The sequence below is a fragment of the Schistocerca americana genome, chromosome 4 (genome assembly GCF_021461395.2).
Source record: "Schistocerca americana isolate TAMUIC-IGC-003095 chromosome 4, iqSchAmer2.1, whole genome shotgun sequence".
NCBI lineage: Eukaryota > Metazoa > Arthropoda > Insecta > Orthoptera > Acrididae > Schistocerca > Schistocerca americana.
In genome coordinates, this window is record NC_060122.1 from 615,185,520 (window position 1) to 615,204,895 (window position 19,376).

General features: G+C 44.1%; 1 protein-coding gene across 3 annotated transcripts in view; it reads left to right on the forward strand.

Moving 5' to 3' along the window:
• LOC124612790 (neural proliferation differentiation and control protein 1) overlaps window positions 1–19,376 on the forward strand; it is a 1,069,883-nt gene that overhangs the window by 1,003,885 nt on the left and 46,622 nt on the right. The gene's annotated exons all lie outside the window — the stretch shown is intronic.

A 19,376-nucleotide genomic window follows, 5' to 3' on the forward strand; every position in this document is an offset into this window, starting at 1 on the left:
GATCACGAATGTAAAATTAGAGAGATTAGAGCGCGCACGGAGGCTTTCAGACAGTCGTTCTTCCCGCGAACCATACGCGACTGGAACAGGAAAGGGAGGTAATGACAGTGGCACGTAAAGTGCCCTCCGCCACACACGGTTGGGTGGCTTGCGGAGTATAAATGTAGATGTAGATGTAGATGTGGTCGTGCATTATCCTGCTGAAATGTAGGGCTTCACAGGGATCGAATGAATGGTAGAGCCACGTGTCGTAACACATCTGAAATGTAACATCCACAGTTTAAAGTGCCGTCAATGTGAACAAGAGGTGACCGAGACATGTAACCAATGGCACCCCATACCATCACGCCGGGTGATACGCCAGTATGGCGATGACGAATACACGCTTCCAATGTGCGTTCACCTCGATGTCGCCAAACACGGATGCGACCATCATGATGCTGTAAACAGAACCTGGATTAATCCGAAAAAATGACGTTTTGCCATTCGTGCACCCAGGTTCGTTGTTGAGTACACCATCGCAGGCGCTCCTGTCTGGGATCCAGCGTCAAGGGTAACCGTAGCGATGGTCTCCGAGCTGATAGTCCATACTGCTGCAAACGTCGTAGAACTGTTCGTGCAGATGGTTGTTATCTTGCAAACGTCCCCATCTGTTGACTCAGGGATCGAGACGTGGCTGCACGATCCGTTACAGCCATGCGGATAAGATGCCTGTCATCTCGACTGCTAGTTATACGAGGCCGTTGGGATCCAGCACGGCGTTCCGTATTACCCTCCTGAACCCACCGATTCCATATTCTGCTAACAGTTATTGGATCTCGACCAACGCGAGCAGCAATGTCGCGATACGATAAACCGGAATAGCGATAGGCTACAATCCGACCTTTATCAAGGTCGGAAACGTGATGGTACGCATTTCTCTTGCTTACACGAGGCATCACAACAATGTTTCACCAGGCAACGCCGGTCAACTGCTGTTTTTTGTATGAGAAATCGGTTGGTAACTTTCCTCATGTGAGCACGTTGTAGGTGTCGCCACCGGCGCCAACCTTGTGTGAATGCTCTGAAAAGCTAATCATTTGCATATCACAGCATCTTCTTCCTGTCGGTTAAATTTCGCGTGTGTAGCACGTCATCTTCGTGGGGTAGCAATTTTAATGGGCAGTAGTGTACCTTGCGTGCGCGATACTACCGCCATCTGTATCTGTGCATATCGGTATGCCATGACTTTTGTCACCTCATGTAAAGTAAAAATATGAACATTCTCATAAGAAAAAGCTGTAAATGGTGTTTTTGTTTGTGACAACACCTACACTCTTAGCCGTTGGTATCTTAGATGGACAAAGTTTATGTTACATCGTTTGTCATCCCTCACCTTGCAGCTGGTAAGTTAGACGATGCTTATTATCCTTTTGTGAACTTTCACAGTGCTGCATCTAAAAAAGTTTCAAAGTTCCTTGTGGCAGCAGTGTAATTGTAATCTCACTCTTGAGTCGACGGAGCGAGGTGGCGCACTGGTTAGCACACTGGACTCTCATTCGGGAGGACGACGGTTCAAACCAGTGTCCGGACATCCTGATTTCGGTTTTCCGTGATTTCTCTAAATCGCTTCAGCCAAATGCCTGGATAATTGCTTTGAAAGAGCATGGCCGATTTCTTTCCCTAATCCGATGGGACCGATGACCTCGCTGTTTGGTCCCTTCCCCCGAATAATCAACGGACCAACACTTGCGTCGCCAGTGAGTAAAATTTAAATGTTAGTCGTATTTAGCGGAATTAGCGGCTATAGTATAGGGTCCAGATATTCTGGTCCATGACAATTGTGTCTTTGCTGTTGTCTTGTTGTTACCGTAAACTAAACTAATCAAAAGATGTAGGGTTTCAATAGAATAGCGTCTGTTTAGCAGATTAAAATGTTCAAATGTGTGTGAAAGCTTATGGGACTTAACTGCTAAGTTCATCAGTCCCTAAGCTTACACACTACTTAACCTAAATATCCTAAGGACAAAGACACACACCCATGCCCGAGGGAGGACTCGAACTTCCGCCGGGACCAGCCGCACAATCCATGACTGCAGGGCCTAGACCACTCGGTTAATACCGCGCGGCTTACCAGATTAGCGTGGTATTTATTTGTTAGTATACGACTCCCTCCTTGAGTTGGGTTAGGCTATTACAGATAGTAACTGTACCAGTTGGAGCCCGGCCTAAGAACGACTGTACACCAGATAAGGGCAGGTAGATGCTGACAGGAAGAGGATGAGCGGACAGACTACGACTACACAGAACCAGAAGGTAGGTCATTGCTCTTACTCGATCACGCACCCCTATTATCACACCGCTTACGCCTGCAGATTCGTCATCTTGCATACTTGCTATTCGGCATCTTCCTCCTATCAATTCGAAATCGATGCTCTAATTATTCATAGGTATGGGGGTTAGACGATGCACATTGCAATGGGCAGTTAGTCAGTTTGTGCAATAAGTGACTAACAGAAAATGTATGCGTTAATGGATACACATACTATTACCAGATGCTGCAGCTGATAATTATGTACTTCACGCCAAGGAACGTTCGTTTAAGCTGATGTAATGCTATCCGTGAGTTGGAAGATCGCTTAAACGACTCTGGTTGTTCATAAATAAATGCACAGCGCACCAGCTTTTGGTCGTTGCATGATACAGTTCTTTAAAAACACTGGAAGTTTCAGTAGTGTTTACAGAAAACATTCAATTCCTCAATAAGACTCATCAGTCTGGGATCAGTCGTACCAGATGGGATTGATAGACGAAATAGAGATGAACGGAAGAACAGTGCATTTCGTCGCAGGTTCTCCATTAAGCGCGAAACTGTCACGGACATTTTCATCCTATTCCAGTAGCACATGTTAAAAGACAGGCGTTGTTTTAAAATTCACTGAGCGTACTTTCCTAGAAAAGTCAACCAATATCTTCCTTCCTCCAAAGTATATCTCGATAAATGACCACGAAAGTAAAATTAAAGCGATTCTAGATCACACGGAGGCTTATCAACAATCGCGCCCGTGCTCAATTCACGACTACAACAGGAAAGGGACTGCATGATAGTGGTACACAAATTATCCTCCGCCATTCACCATACGGCGACCGCCTCCGTAGCTGAGTGATCGGACGGCTTACAGCCATTTGAGGAACGCGGGTTCGATTCTCAGTACTGCCACGGATTTTTCCCTGGTGGGAGGACTGGTGTGGGGTCAGTTTGGAGCTACTCTACCTATTGTTAGCGGTTTGAAGGTCAAGAGACCCGGCAACGAACAAGAGAAAGGTATGACGACCACATGCACATCCCTGCCACACCCAATGACGCCACTGGCAGAGGATGACATGGCGATCGGTCGGACCCAAACGTGGAACTTTACCTTATCTTACACATCATATGATGGCTTGCGAGGTATAGATGTAGACTATGCTACAACCAGTTTCGATAATTTATTATGAGGCAGACTTTCGCATTTAAAATGAGGCATATTACATGTCCACCATCATTTTAAACTCTAATGTTTGCCACATGGTGTCGAAACAAAATTGAGCATAATAAAGATTTTCCAGTTTTTTGGTCAAAAACGGAAAACCATCTTTTATCAAAGAAAGCTGTGAAGTATAACATAGAGAAGATTTATCGCGTGGGTTAGTGTATATTGAGTCTTAGGATGTTAGTACAGGAACTCATATTCACAAGTGAGTGTGTGACGTATTTTACACGAATACCGTGCTCAACAGAACAGAAAGTCTAAAATGTGGTGTGGAGCGAAACACGACGGTGAAACACATTTAACGAATCTCGCGGAACACAAGGCGGTGCCTGTTTGTGGCGTTATAACCAGAGACGGCCAGTAGAGAGCAGGCAGGAATTCCGCGGCAAAGCGGTGGCGGCGAGTGTGTGTGACGTGGGTGCCATTAGGCGGGGATTCGGCGGCCGACCTGCGCGGCAGGAAATTAGCGGCAGAGCAGTCGGCTGCGTGCTGAAGCCACGGCTGGACGCTGACTCTGTGCCCCGTCTTGTCCTATCCTGTCCTGTCTGCTGGTCGCTGGGCGATCAGTGAGGAGGGGCTGTTTGACAAAGGGAAGAAACTTCTGCTGGCTGTCGTAGGCCGTGCCACAGGATGCAGTTCTGTTTCAGGATGTATTATATGAATTTTCAAACTTTTCCGGCGAAGTGCAACAGTTTGGTTTGACAACTACTTCAAAAACAGATGCCAACGAAAGGTCTGTGAGCCGGAAAAGTCATCGTGGAAACGTGTGTTCACTGCAGTCCCACAGGGTTCAGTCCATGCTCCATTCCTTTGCTAGTTGTATATCAATGACATTTCATCCGTGGTTCATTCTTGTAGCCATAACTTAAATGCTGTCGACATTTGTAACTAAGAATGGAAGGCAACGACGTTGGGATCACAAATTTACCTCAAGCTTTGTACACCTTCAGTGTGCAAGTAGTAAGGTACACTACTCTGATGCTTCCGAGAAAATTGTAAGAGAAGTTTTACGCGTCTATTACGTAACGGATGTATCTGTGCGTTGGTACTTAGTTGTTAGATTTCGTGGTGGTCAAGTGGTTAGGATTCGAGCTGTGTAAGACGAACGTGTATGCGGCGACAGTTCGACTCTCACACGCAGTTAATTTTAACCTATATTTTTTTTCATCTCTGGTCATATTATTTAATTTATATGGCATTTGAGAGGTAATATAATTGAAAAACATGAGTATTTATACGAAGTTGTAGTGAAATTCAATTTTATCTGACTACTCACTATTTTTAATTAAATTTAATTATTAGAACAAACATATATGTAACTGTTGACAAGTAAATAAAGAAACGCATAGAGTTGTCCTGAAAATGTATGCCTGTCGTGATTTGCGAAATCCGTTATACATACAATCTGACTAGGTACCCGAAACTACTTTGCACTTCGAAGCTTCGACCTGCAGACACAGAGGCAGGCCCCATTTGGCAGTTAACCTGAGTAGCGGTCAGGCGTTGCTAATGTAGCAATAACGAATAGAGTGGGTGCAAATTTTTGAATATCACTGAATTTATACACTCCTGGAAATGGAAAAAAGAACACATTGACACCGGTGTGTCAGACCCACCATACTTGCTCTGGACACTGCGAGAGGGCTGTACAAGCAATGATCACACGCACGGCACAGCGGACACACCAGGAACCGTGGTGTTGGCCGTCGAATGGCGCTAGCTGCGCAGCATTTGTGCACCGCCGCCGTCAGTGTCAGCAAGTTTGCCGTGGCATACGGAGCTCCATCGCAGTCTTTAACACTGGTAGCATGCCGCGACAGCGTGGACGTGAACCGTATGTGCAGTTGACGGACTTTGAGCGAGGGCGTATAGTGGGCATGCGGGAGGCCGGGTGGACGTACCGCCGAATTGCTCAACACGTGGGGCGTGAGGTCTCCACAGTACATCGATGTTGTCGCCAGTGGTCGGCGGAAGGTGCACGTGCCCGTCGACCTGGGACCGGACCGCAGCGACGCACGGATGCACGCCAAGACCGTAGGATCCTACGCAGTGCCGTAGGGGACCGCACCGCCACTTCCCAGCAAATTAGGGACACTGTTGCTCCTGGGGTATCGGCGAGGACCATTCGCAACCGTCTCCATGAAGCTGGGCTACGGTCCCGCACACCGTTAGGTCGTCTTCCGCTCACGCCCCAACATCGTGCAGCCCGCCTCCAGTGGTGTCGCGACAGGCGTGAATGGAGGGACGAATGGAGACGTGTCGTCTTCAGCGATGAGAGTCGCTTCTGCCTTGGTGCCAATGATGGTCGTATGCGTGTTTGGCGCCGTGCAGGTGAGCGCCACAATCAGGACTGCATACGACCGAGGCACACAGGGCCAACACCCGGCATCATGGTGTGGGGAGCGATCTCCTACACTGGCCGTACACCACTGGTGATCGTCGAGGGGACACTGAATAGTGCACGGTACATCCAAACCGTCATCGAACCCATCGTTCTACCATTCCTAGACCGGCAAGGGAACTTGCTGTTCCAACAGGACAATGCACGTCTGCATGTATCCCGTGCCACCCAACGTGCTCTAGAAGGTGTAAGTCAACTACCCTGGCCAGCAAGATCTCCGGATCTGTCCCCCATTGAGCATGTTTGGGACTGGATGAAGCATCGTCTCACGCGGTCTGCACGTCCAGCACGAACGCTGGTCCAACTGAGGCGCCAGGTGGAAATGGCATGGCAAGCCGTTCCACAGGACTACATCCTGCATCTCTACGATCGTCTCCATGGGAGAATAGCAGCCTGCATTGCTGCGAAAGGTGGATATACACTGTACTAGTGCCGACATTGTGCATGCTCTGTTGCCTGTGTCTATGTGCCTGTGGTTCTGTCAGTGTGATCATGTGATGTATCTGACCCCAGGAATGTGTCAATGAAGTTTCCCCTTCCTGGGACAATGAATTCACGGTGTTCTTATTTCAATTTCCAGGAGTGTATTAGTACTATAGACATAAATGTTTGAGGAGGATTTGAACCCTCGCCTCATGCTCGTTCATTTTCGCAACCTCGAACGCTAACCACTTGACCACTTTTAACAGCCGGCACAGATACATCAGTTACGTAATAGAGGCGTAAAAATTCTCTTGCGATTTTCTCGGAATTGCCAGAGTACTGCACCTTACTCCTTGCAAGTTATGTTGTTCGAATGGCCTACTGCGGGTGTACAAAGTTTGAAGTAAATCCGTGATCCCGAAGTCGTGGCCTCCTCTTGTAAGACGTAGCACGAAAAATCCGAGTTTTAAACTAAACCGTAAGAATTCATAGGTCATCCTCAAATCACAGAAAAAGTTGTCCTTTTAATAGCCACATCCCTACAAAACAGTTAGTAAAATCTTGTAAAAGAACGAAAAAGTGAGTGGGTGCATTTACTGCCATTTTTTCTGCTATTTCCGTCGTTCCTTAGTTGCTTCAAAATTCGTGGAGTTATGTTCCGCCTATGCAGCTACTTGAAGGCAGTTTGTCTTCAGTTAGTTGCATAGACGGAACATAACTCCACGAAGGAATATTTACACTTCAAGAAGCATACTGCAATAACAAAGATTAAGTACGAGAATAGTGAAGGATAATAAAGTCCAAAGAACAAAAATAGTTTTAGTCTTCTTCATTATGTTCATTTCCTGTCAATACATTCATCAGTACAAATCTGCACTATTCCTATTTGGTCTCAGAATTAGCGTGAGTATAGACGGGATGTCGATTTTCAGACGAAATTTCACGAAGTCTGGTAGAAATTCGGCGAGGTAAACGAGGCATAAGTGATCGCCTTCTAGAGTTATTATCCATTATTTCTCTTCTGATTCTAAGAAAAAACAGCCGACGTTTGAGTGGTTCGTTTCTGTTTCCCGTATGAATAAATTGAGAATTGATTCTAGTAATATTTATGACCGGAAAGAAAATAACCATCGGAAACCTTCTAGTATCCCACGCGACATTGTAAGTGGAGCGCAATTTGTCAACTATATCTATTCCATTCTTATGGTCGTAGTAGAAGTTACCATTTCGGGCTTTTTCTTGTCGCTATTATTTCTGTCAGTTGAACCGACCTAATGTAAACTTGAGAAGAGCAGTACAATTTTCTTTTTACTTTTGCTTTATGGGACGTATAAAATCATCGTTCCCTCTTTACAGAATGCAAAAAGGCTGCAAAAGTTCTCTTTGTTTGTCACCTCTTTCATCTTTTTAGGAATCTGCCTTTTGTTCTTGTTTAGCGTTCCCAAAGGGCGACGTTTTTCTGATAAGCTTTGAAGTAGAGTGAAATCACTACACCGATTATCAAACGTCACATTCCGTCCATTGTTAGTTACGGGAGTAACCAATCTTTAAACTATGTCTGTGGATTTGTTATTACATTGGAATGCCCACGCAAGTTGTCTACCAAGATAAATTTCCAGACCAATGGTATAAAACATTTAGAATCTACAACTGCAAATATGATCCCATATTTTGGTTGCTCTAACAGAATATATTGAGTGAATGGGCATCTGCTCCTAAAGGCCTCTAGCTTTTCGTCAATTGTGCCATCAACTCCCCACACAGTTGCAAGCTCTGCAGCTGTATACAACCTTCTCAAAGAAACCAGGAATAACTGCTGAACGGTCTACTGCTCTCCTTTCTAGACTACTTTTCCTCTCATTAAACTTCACAGTTTCAATAAGGATCTAAATCTGAAAAGGGACATTCTAAAAAAAGATTTCTTTGCCAAATCCATCTGTATCACAGGAATCTTCATTATCGATTCTTCTACGTTTATAATGCCCTTAACTCATTCCGAACAGTTCTCGGAAGGGCCAACGGTTACCGACCGACCGCCATGTCGTCCTCCGTCGTCAGACGTCACTGATGCGGACATGCAGGGCATGAATCAGCACACCGTTCTCCCAGCTGTTGTCAGTTTTCGTGATTGGAGCGGCTACTTCTCAATCAAGTAGCTTCTCAGTTGGTCCCACAAGAGCTGTTTGCACTCCGCGTGCCAACAGTGCTCGGTAGCCCGGATGGTCACACATCCGTCCATATGCCAGCCAATCCCGACAGCGTTAAACTTCGGTGATCTGACTGGAACCGGTGTTATCGCTACGACAAAGCCGTTGGCTCTTTTAGAATCTCCTGTCATGTATAAATGGCCTATGAAGGCATGTTTTTCAATACTATGTGCAAACTTAGGCTGTAAATAATATAGACATATATTGTCAGTGTGATGATTTGAGTATCTAACGATCATATCTACTATGTCATCTCAAAGAGACTCTTCCATGTTTTCATAATATTATTAATATTTCGGGCCTTTCCAATAACATCTGGTCACCCTGTGCTTGGCCGTCTCCATCTGTTGACTGGAGGAGATGTTTTCCAAGTAAATGTTCCTATTACCTTCTTCCCCTGCTTTCGGTGACAAACACAGAAACTCTACTTTTTCTTCTTCTTCTTCTTCAGTAGAGTTCACGTCTGTGCTGTTCTGCTTTGTTTCCGAGTCTTCCTCCCCCTCTTCAATGTTCTCTGACACATCGATGTCACAGTCTTCTTGTTCCAAATCGTATGAAGATGCTCCAGACCGCACGCACTTTATCCTAACCCATACCGTCCAACAATATTTAGTGGACTCTTGCCACTTCATCTGGATTATACAAGTCAAGAAAATGTTTCTGTTATGCCATTTTGGTTCTGTTGTGGAACAAACTAATAGTCAGCATGCGTTTTACTGAAATAGAGAAAAAGCACATAAATAGAAATAAGAAGGAAATTGTAGACTGAGCTAAAATACTTATGAGTATGCTGTAGTATCTGTGAGATACAAAGGCTGCTGCGAGCGACAACATTCACTTAACAATGGCTGACACTGCACTGTAGTTTGGCGTCCCGTGGGTTAGAAAGATAACGGGGGGTGACTACCCCCTCCATACAGCCGAGGTTTTCGTTAGACTTGGAAGTCAGTGTGTATAAGATATATTAAAACAGTATTCGAGTAATAATACGCTAAATTTAGGCCGACTTTTCGAGAGGAAGCGCGACTCTGTGGCAGAATGGTCGCTTGCCGTGGTGGCTGTATGTGCTTGGCTCTCAGCCAATACAATTTTTATTTTAAAAAAGGTGCATGTTTAACAGTGGAAAAAATCGGTAGCGTTCGACGCTGGTAATCGCTGTTGTGCCGGCCGGGGTGACCGAGCGGTCCTAGGCGCTACAGTCTAGAACCGCGCGACCGCTACGGTCGCAGGCTCGAATCCTGCTTCGGGCATGGATGTGTGTGATGTCCTTAGGTTAATTAGGTTTAAGTAGTTCGAAGTTCTAGGGGACTGATGACCTCAGAAGTTGAGTCCCATAGTGCTCAGAGCCATTTGAACCATTTGAGCCAATCGCTGTTTTGAGTCTCGTTTCGGTCATTATTTTTTTTTTTTTTTCGTTTTCTTCCGTTAAGTTCGTACACGTATGTCATTTAAAAATAAAATTCATCAAGTAAATGCTAATTAACACATTTCGGTCATTTTTATGAAAAATGCACTAGTTCTCATTTCTAATTACATATCACATAAAACCCAGTATTAAATGGAAAAAGATAAATTCTTAATAACAGATCTTTTACGAAAGCTTGTTAATAAAGGCTTTAAATTTTTTTAAATACAAATTAAATTTTTCTCATCTTTATGTATTTTACTCTTCACAAAAATGCTCCTCGAACATGCACTTTTTCTTAAAAATTTACCATGTCCATGAATCGAACATGGGCCGCCTAGATGGCAAGCAAGCATTCTACCACATAGCCACGCAGCCCACCGCAGAAAAAGCTATCTTATTTTAGGGTATTAAAGACATTCATCAAACTTCAAAGTCGATTCTCTCATAATTTACGAGAGTTGCATCGAACTGTTTGGGAAGATTAATATTTGAATTCTGAACTTCGCATACCGTACCATACATACCGGATGATTCAGAAAGAAAGAAAAGACTTCAGTTATCTATTATAGACAAACTACAATAGATAGAAACACATTGCGCGTGTCATTAGACGGAGGAGGTTCAAAGTTCTGACACAGCTACGCTGTTGTTTGTTTGTAGCAATATGACAACTATACCACAAAAGAAATTTTTTGTGTTGGAATTCGAGCGAAGTCAATTGAATCTTCAAGTGGAACGTGAATTCCACCGTCGATTCGGCAAGAAGTTGCCTCTGCACAAGCAGATTTATGACTGCAATGCGAAATTCGTTGAAGTTGGTTGCATGTGCAAAGGGAAAAGCATTGGTCCGCATGCACGTCTCATCAAAACGTCGAGCGTATCCGAGATACCCTGACACGATGCGGGCAGACCAGGAACTTCAACATCGTCAAGCGACGGCATGACGTGTTCTGAAACGACGCCTGCATACAAAGCCTTACACGCTGCAGTAACTGCAGCAACTGAGTCCCAGTGACCATAATAGAAGCTATGAATCTTGCGTTTCAGTTCTCCGCGATATGGCAGAGGACACTTTTTCCGAACGACTCGTCTTTTCCGATGCATCGAAATTTCATCCATGGGATAAAGTAAACCGCCATAATATAAGAATCTGCCGACACAAAATCCTGGCGTCGCCGTCGAACTTGAAAAGAGACTCACCAAAACTGAATGTCTTTTTGTGACGTTTCTGTTCACAAAGTTTATGGATCTTTCTTTTTTGCTGTGGAAACTGTGACAGCATGTCATACCTGGATATGCTGCAAAATTGGTTGTTTGTTCATCTTCACGAAGATCCCAATGACCTCATTTTTAAGTATGACTGCGACTCGACTCATCATTATCATGAGGTGCGGCTTTAACTTAACAACATGGCTTGAAAGAGAAATACCCCAAGATCTTGTTCATTGCTTTTGGCTTCCCGGGTCACCAACTATACACTTTGCGATTTTTTTCTATAGGGGAACATAAAAAACAGAGTCTTGGTCCCACACATGGCAGCTATTCTTCATGGGCTGATAAATCGAACTGTTGAAGCTATCGGTTCAGTAAACAGGGACCTGTTGATTCGTGTGTACAATGAAATGGATTATCGTTTCTAAGTTTCTCGAGCAACCCATGGTGCTCGGGTTGACTGTCAGGTATAGTGACTGTGCGAAAACAAAACTTTGAATCTCTCTATACAGTGACATGCGCAATATGTTTCTATCTTTCACGGTTTGACTGTAATAAACGATTGAAATCTTTTCTTTCTTTTCCATTCACCCTGTATAAGAAATTACAAAAATCCAAGTGCTATGCGGTCTCCTAGACAGTGGCATTTCATACCGTCCCCCAGGTGCTGCGCCGGTATGAGGCTACCAGAGGAAACCTGCAACGTTCGTTGTGTTTGATGTCCCCAGACACTGATACATCCGTTGTGATGCTGTACGCAGACCGGAGACGGGTCTGAATAGACAGTGTCATAGTACTCCTGTGACCAGCGCACTGAAATGCTGATCACTTGCATATACAAGCGTACAGTATTCTTCATGCCAATCTGACGTTTGTTGCTTGTCACCGTTCAAGGTGTTAGACGTTTAATGGGTGGCAGTATACTATGAAAAAATCGCCTTCGAGTAATATACGTCAGTGGAAGATTGTAGGGAAGAGGAGGAGTGGAAGGATCTACATCAACATCCACACTCCGCAAGCCACCTGACGGTGTGTGGCGGAGGGTACCCTGAGTACCTCTATCGGTTCTCCCTTCTATTCCAGTCTCGTATTGTTCGTGGAAAGAAGGATTGTCGGTATGCTTCTGTGTGGGCTCTAATCTCTCTGATTTTATCCTCATGGTCTCTTCGCGAGATGTACGTAGGAGGGAGCAATATACTGTTTGACTCTTCGGTGAAGGTAAGTTCTCGAAACTTTAACAAAAGCCCGTACCGAGCTACTGAGCGTCTCTCCTGCAGAGTCTTCCACTGGAGTTTATCTATCATCTCCGTAACGCTTTCGCGATTACTAAATGATCCTGTAACGAAGCGCGCTGCTCTCCGTTGGATTTTCTCTATCTCTTCTATCAACCCTATCTGGTACGGATCCCACACTGCTGAGCAGTATTCAAGCAGTGGGTGAACAAGCGTACTGTAACCTACTTCCTTTGTTTTCGGATTGCATTTCCTTAGGATTCTTCCAATGAATCTCAGTCTGACATCTGCTTTACCGACGATCAACTTTATATGATCATTCCATTTTAAATCACTCCTATTGCGTACTCCCAGATAATTTATGGAATTAACTGCTTCCAGTTGCTGACCTGCTATTTTGTAGCTAAATGATAAGGGATCTATCTTTCTATGTATTCGCAGCACTTTACACTTGTCTACATTGAGATTGAATTGCCATTCCCTGCACCATGCGTCAATTCGCTGCAGATCCTCCTGCATTTCAGTACAATTTTCCATTGCTACAACCTCTCGATACACCATAGCATCATCCGCAAAAAGCCTCAGTGAACTTCCGATGTCATCCACAAGGTCATTTATGTGTATTGTGAATAGCAGCGGTCCTATGACACTCCTCTGCGGCACACCTGAAACCATTCTTACTTCGGAAGACTTCTCTCCATTGAGAATGACACACTGCGTTCTGTTATCTAGGAACTCTTCAATCCAATCACACAACTGGTGGTGGTGGTGGTGGTTAGTGTTTATCGTCCCGTCGACAACGAGGTCATTAGAGACGGAGCGCAAGCTCGGGTTAGGGAAGGATTGGGAAGGAAATCGGCCGTGCCCTTTCAAAGGAACCATCCCGGCATTTGCCTGAAACGATTTAGGGAAATCACGGAAAACCTAAATCAGGATGGCCGGAGACGGGATTGAACCGTCGTCCTCCCGGATGCGACACACAACTGGTCTGATAGTCCATATGCTCTTACTTTGTTCATTAAATGACTGTGGCGAACTGTATCGAACGCCTTGCGGAAGTCAAGAAACACGGCATCTACCTAGGAACCCGTGCTATGGCCCTCTGAGTCTCGTGGACGAATAGCGCGAGCTGGGTTTCACACGACCGTCTTTTTCGAAACCCATACTGATTCCTACAGAGTAGATTTCTAGTCACCAGAAAAGTCATTATACTCGAACATAATACGTGTTCCAAAATTCTACAACTGATCGACGTTAGAGATATAGGTCTATAGTTCTGCACATCTGTTCGACGTCCCTTCTTGAAAACGGAGATGACATGTGCCCTTTTCCAATTCTTTGTAACGTACGCTCTTCTAGAGACCTACGGTACACCGCTGGAAGAAGGGGGCAAGTTCATTCGCGTACTCTGTGTAAAATCGAACTGGTATCCCATCAGGTCCAGCGGCCTTTCCTCTTTTGAGCGATTTTAATTGTTTCTCTATCCCTCTGTCGTCTATTTCGATATCTACGATTTCATCATCTGTGCGACAATCTAGAGAAGGAACTACAGTGCAGTCTTCCTCTGTGAATCAGCTTTGGAAAAAGACGTTTAGTATTTCGGCCTTTAGTCTGTCATCCTCTGTTTCAGTACCATTTTGGTCACAGAGTGTCTGGACATTTTGTTTTGATTCACCTACCGCTTTGACTTAAGACCAAAATTTCTTAGGATTTTCTGCCAAGTCAGTACACAGAACTTTACTTTCGAATTCATTGAACGCCTCTCGCATAGCCCTCCTCACACTACATTTCGCCTCGCGTAATTTTTGTTTGTCTGCAAGGCTTTGGCTATGTTTATGTTTGCTGTGAAGTTCCCTTTGCTTCCGCAGCAGTTTCCTAACTCGGTTGTTGTACCACGGTAGCTCTTTTCCATCTCTTACGATCTTGCTTGGCGCATACTCATCTAACGCATATTATACCACTAGAAATACTGAATAACATTAGAAATGGCCGAATTTAGCAGCAGGTTGGGTAGAGGCGTAGGACAAAAGGGACGTGGAGAGCGGCTGGTGGGCACTATGAATTGTCGAGTATTTTCAAGCAGAAATATACGATGTTATGTTCAAAAATGGTTCAAATGGCTCTGAGCACTATGGGACTTAACTGCTGAGGTCATCAGTCTCCTAGAACTTATAACTACCTAAACCTAACTAACCTAAGGACATCACACACATCCATGCCCGAGGCGGGATTCGAACCTGCGACCGTAGTGGTCTCGCGGTTCCAAACTGTAGCGCCTGGAACCGCTCGGCCACTCCGGCCGGCAAACGATGTTATGTCTATCTATCCTATCTGATAGCTTGACGTCAGTAAAGTAGGAGGATTATTCGGAAAGTAAGGAAGGATCGGTCGCGAACTGGAAACCACGGTGAAAATCCGGTAAAGCTTTGCACAGGTGTGTTGGTCAGTTTCTCTAGTATGCCCTATAAGGATATGTTTACGTAATGCGTATACACAAACATACAGTTATAAATATCCCCGTACGTAGCCGCTAATTATAACAATATGTTTACTTTTGTGCTGTAACATATAGCTATAATCAGCGGTGGTAATATATTTGCGAACGCCGACCGTGTGCGACTGTTTCTTGTTGGATCGTCTGATCAGTCGGAAGTTGCATTGCAGAGGAGAGTAAATGCCTATTCAAAATATAATTATTTTTGGATAGCTCAACATGAATTTGCTAAGGGACCGTAGTTTATCATGCATTTACCAGTAGAATATGGCGCGGAGAAAATATTTCGCCGCATACAACTTCCGTCCGATTTCGACGAAAGAATTCGTCACTGTGAACTCTCTATTTGGCAGAAACTCAAAGAAAATTAAATAACGTCATGAAGGAGTGAGACATAGATTCTATATTAAATAAATAGTCCATACACCAGTTCCATTTAACTCTAAATTTATGGCAATTAATAGATGAACTTACACTGGAATGAAGGATTTAACATGGATGCCGTTTTTACTGGCACTTCTCTTCTCGTAATTAAAATAATTCCTTTGACGTTTTTACATACACGTCGCACAATAAATTTACTGCTATGCAGTATTGCACTTTCAGTATTGCACTTTTACTTTACACTAAAGTAATATTATTTTTAACGATAATAATATGGCGGCAAGACATGCGCGTCCGACACAAGTTACAAGAGACAAGAGAAGAAAAAAATGACTAACTGAGTAACTGTTAATCGAGAATATCTCGTACATCAAAAGAATGCGTAAAAGTGTTCTTCTGTCCGTTTCTCCCGCCGTGGTTTTCAAAGTCAATAACTCACTGCATCTCTGACGGCGCTTCGACAATAAACAAGTTACGTCACAGGTCGTTCACCTTTTACATTCTCGCAACATTATTTGCTAACTGTAGCTGTTGCCGAGCGACTGCTCGATCAGCGAATGATTTAAAATGATAAGGCAATCAAATAATGTTACAGCCCGTATATAGCGTCACGTCGCTCTTCCCAGTTCTGAGCGCACAGTGAGCGCGTAAAGATGCCCAGAAAAAGTGTCTCCCGTCAAGTACGGGTGCCCGCCGAGAGAATTCGCCTGTTTTCAAGCAACCCCACATAACATAACTGTCATGCATATCCTTCTTCATGACAGTTGTCAGGTGCACACTGTAGGGGAAATGAGGATACTCTTACAGCGTTTTCGATGGGAAGCGTTTGATCACCCACCGTACAGCCAGGACTCGGAGCCTTCTGGTTTACATCTCTGCTAAAATGAACCGCTGTCTATGAAGAAAACGTTTCCGCGCAGATAACGAGTTGCAGTCCAGTGTAGAAAATTGTCGGAAAGCACAAGAGGTTGCCTTCTATAACGAAGGTATTGAAAAGCTTACTTTCCTAATAGCTCTTGTAGTTCTGACAGTAATTTAATACACTAAGTCGTCTTTGAAAAGATCGCGAAGCTGCAGGCTCTACTTATCGCCAAAATGCCGTCTCAGTTAACAGATACTGCAGATAGGCTCATGAATACATTACACGTAATAAATATTTAATTTCACCATTTTTTCGAACTTCAAATTCTCAAGTAAAATATATTAACTGAGTAACTCTTTTGCGAAAGTATCTCTGATAAATAATAACGAAATATATTGAGTTTCAAATTATTAGAATTTTGTCGTAGCATAACACTTCTCTATCTTCTATAACAGTTAAAAAACAAGAAGGAAATGGGGTTCTGTATCGGATTGAAATTCCTTTTATAATTTTAATTAACAAGATAGTATAACTACAAGACGATTGCAGTTTGAACTGCACACGAAAGATTGCCTCTAGGATCCACTGTAATCGCTGACAAAAATCTCAAACATCGCTAATCAGTTTATAATATTACGATGTTTTACAACACCAATCGTAAGGCAATACACCGAAGAAGAAGATTTCTATTTCATGCTGTTAGTGATGTAATACGTGACAGTTACTATGCTGGAGCTGCTCTCGTTGATCATTGGGCGCAGGTGTGCAGATCTCTTACGCTGTGTGTGTAGCCTGTTAGGGTCGTATGGTAAGCACTGAGTCCGCTCATTAGCCCAATAACCCACAGACGGTGCTCACGTTGCATTGTTAGTCCTGTGGGCAGCATTGTGATTTAGTTGTAATACAAGCAATGCTCACCCAGTAACGATGCAGAGATACATTCTCATCACCCTGGCTCTAAGACTCTCAAACCTAATAGCGTCATCACAGCGTTCCCGGTTTTCGCGTCTACAAATTTATTTGGTTTATTCGTCCACACGTCATTTCACAGTGATGGCATAAACAATTAAAAAGTTGATTAATTCCTACATACAGCTTTATTATTACAGACATCTTTATGTGGCAAAGGGTGTTTATGTCGTCTAGAATTATTCCTTATACATATTCGTAAACAAGTTAAAGAATATTCTCAGAATTTGCTGGTACACTAAGTACTCTCATATTGCTTCATTGGTCACTGTTTATACCCCACATGCACACTAATATCAACATTTCAGATTAACCAGAATGAGACGAAAAACTCTTAAAAAGGAGGAGAAAACTTGACACATTACGACTGTAATGAAAATAGGATCTCATGTACACAATCTTACAGTAAATAAAAATACGAAAATATGACTGTTCACAGAAATCACTGAGTAATATACGCACTTGGAATAAAACTGTTACAGGTATTCAGCTAAAATGTTAAGCAAATTCCCATATTGGCTTTTGAGTACTGTAGAATGACGAGTTCTGAGGTGTAAACAAACTCTAGTCGGCATGTATGTCCCCAGTTTAAAATCTTACCGCGGTCTAAAGACTTCTCCAAATAAAATCCACATACAGTTTTCAGGTTGATCGAAGCCAACATGCATAATTTTAGCAACATATTACACAAAATCTCATTTAACATGACGTGGTCTTTGCATAAACACACAAATGACGACGTAATAATCACAAATGCATACAATACGGTAAGTACACCTGGAAAGCCGACGTCGATTTTGATCCGATGACGGCAGGTGCAGTGCGTTTTTAGACCTAAGTGCCAGGAAGTCTTTTCTGAAAGTATTTGTATGGAGTGTAGCCATGTATGGAAGTGAGACATGGATGATAAACAGTTTAGACAAGAAGAGAATAGAAGCTTTTGAAAAGTGGTGCTACAGAAGAATGCTGAAGATTGCATGGGTAGATCATATAACCAATTAGGAGGTACTGAATAGAATTTGGGAGCAAAGAAATTTATGTCACAACCTGACTAGAAGGACGACTCAGTTGATAGGACTCATTCTGACACATCAAGGGATCACCAGTTTAGTACTGGAGGGAAGTGTGTGTGGGTGTGGGGGGGGGGGGGGGGAAATCGTATATGGAGACCAAGAGATGATTACAGTAAGCAGATTCAGGGCAATGTAGGTTGCAGTGGTTATTCGGAGATGAAGAGGCTTGCACGGAGAGGAGCATCAAACCAATCTTCGTACTGATGACCACAACAGCAGCGACGGCGTATGCCACCCGGGGTTAGTAGATGTTCTGATAATAGTTTCAACATCGTCCGCCAACGGATAGCGTAGTGGACTAGCTAGCAGAGCGCCATCTGTGTCTACGTTTTAATAGGGAATGTTCACGGCCAGAAGGCTGTGTGTGTTGCAGACGTGTGAAGCAAGCCAGCAACCGTGCCATAGAGACGCACTCGTGCTTCCTAAGCCAACTCACCGAGTTTGAAAGTGGTCAAATTGTGGCCTGCTAGTGACGGAATGGTCCTCTGGAGGGTTGTCAGAGAAGCTGGAAGTGGTGCGTCAGTTGTGCAACGATGCTGGTATGAGTGGTCACGTGATCGTTCCCACAAACATAGACGAGGTTCTGGACGTCCAACCACCAGCCACCGCCAGAGCCGTTGTATTGTAAGGGCAGCAGTGGCAGATCGTACAGATACGAGGGCTTGTGAGCCCAGACGTCTCAACACTGAACTGTTGCGAACTGATTATTCGCAGCGCGACTACGGGCACATACTCCTCTTGCCTGCCTTCCACCCACGCCACATCAGCGATGTGTCTCGGTCGACTTTTGGTGCCAGAGGATTATTTGAAAGATGTAATGGCGAGCCGTGGTCTTCGGCGGTGAAAGCAGATTCTGTCTGCATATAAGTGATGGTCCATTGTGCATACGATGTAGACTTGGTGAGCGGTTTCCCGTAGAGTACATTCGTCCAAGACGCAAAGGCCCTACCCCACCAGGTCCTATGGTCCGCGGTGCGATAAGATACAACTCTCGTTCACATTTGGTGTTTCTGAAGGTGACGCCAACCAGCACTCAGTACGTGCAGAATATTGTTAGGCCCATTCTTTTGCCGTTCTTGGATCAGGAAAGTGATGTGTTTTTCCAACAGGATAATTCTCCACTACACACTGTCCATGAAACTCAACATGCAGCGCCTTCCCAGGCCAGCAGGATCTCCAGACTTTTCTCCAATCGAGCA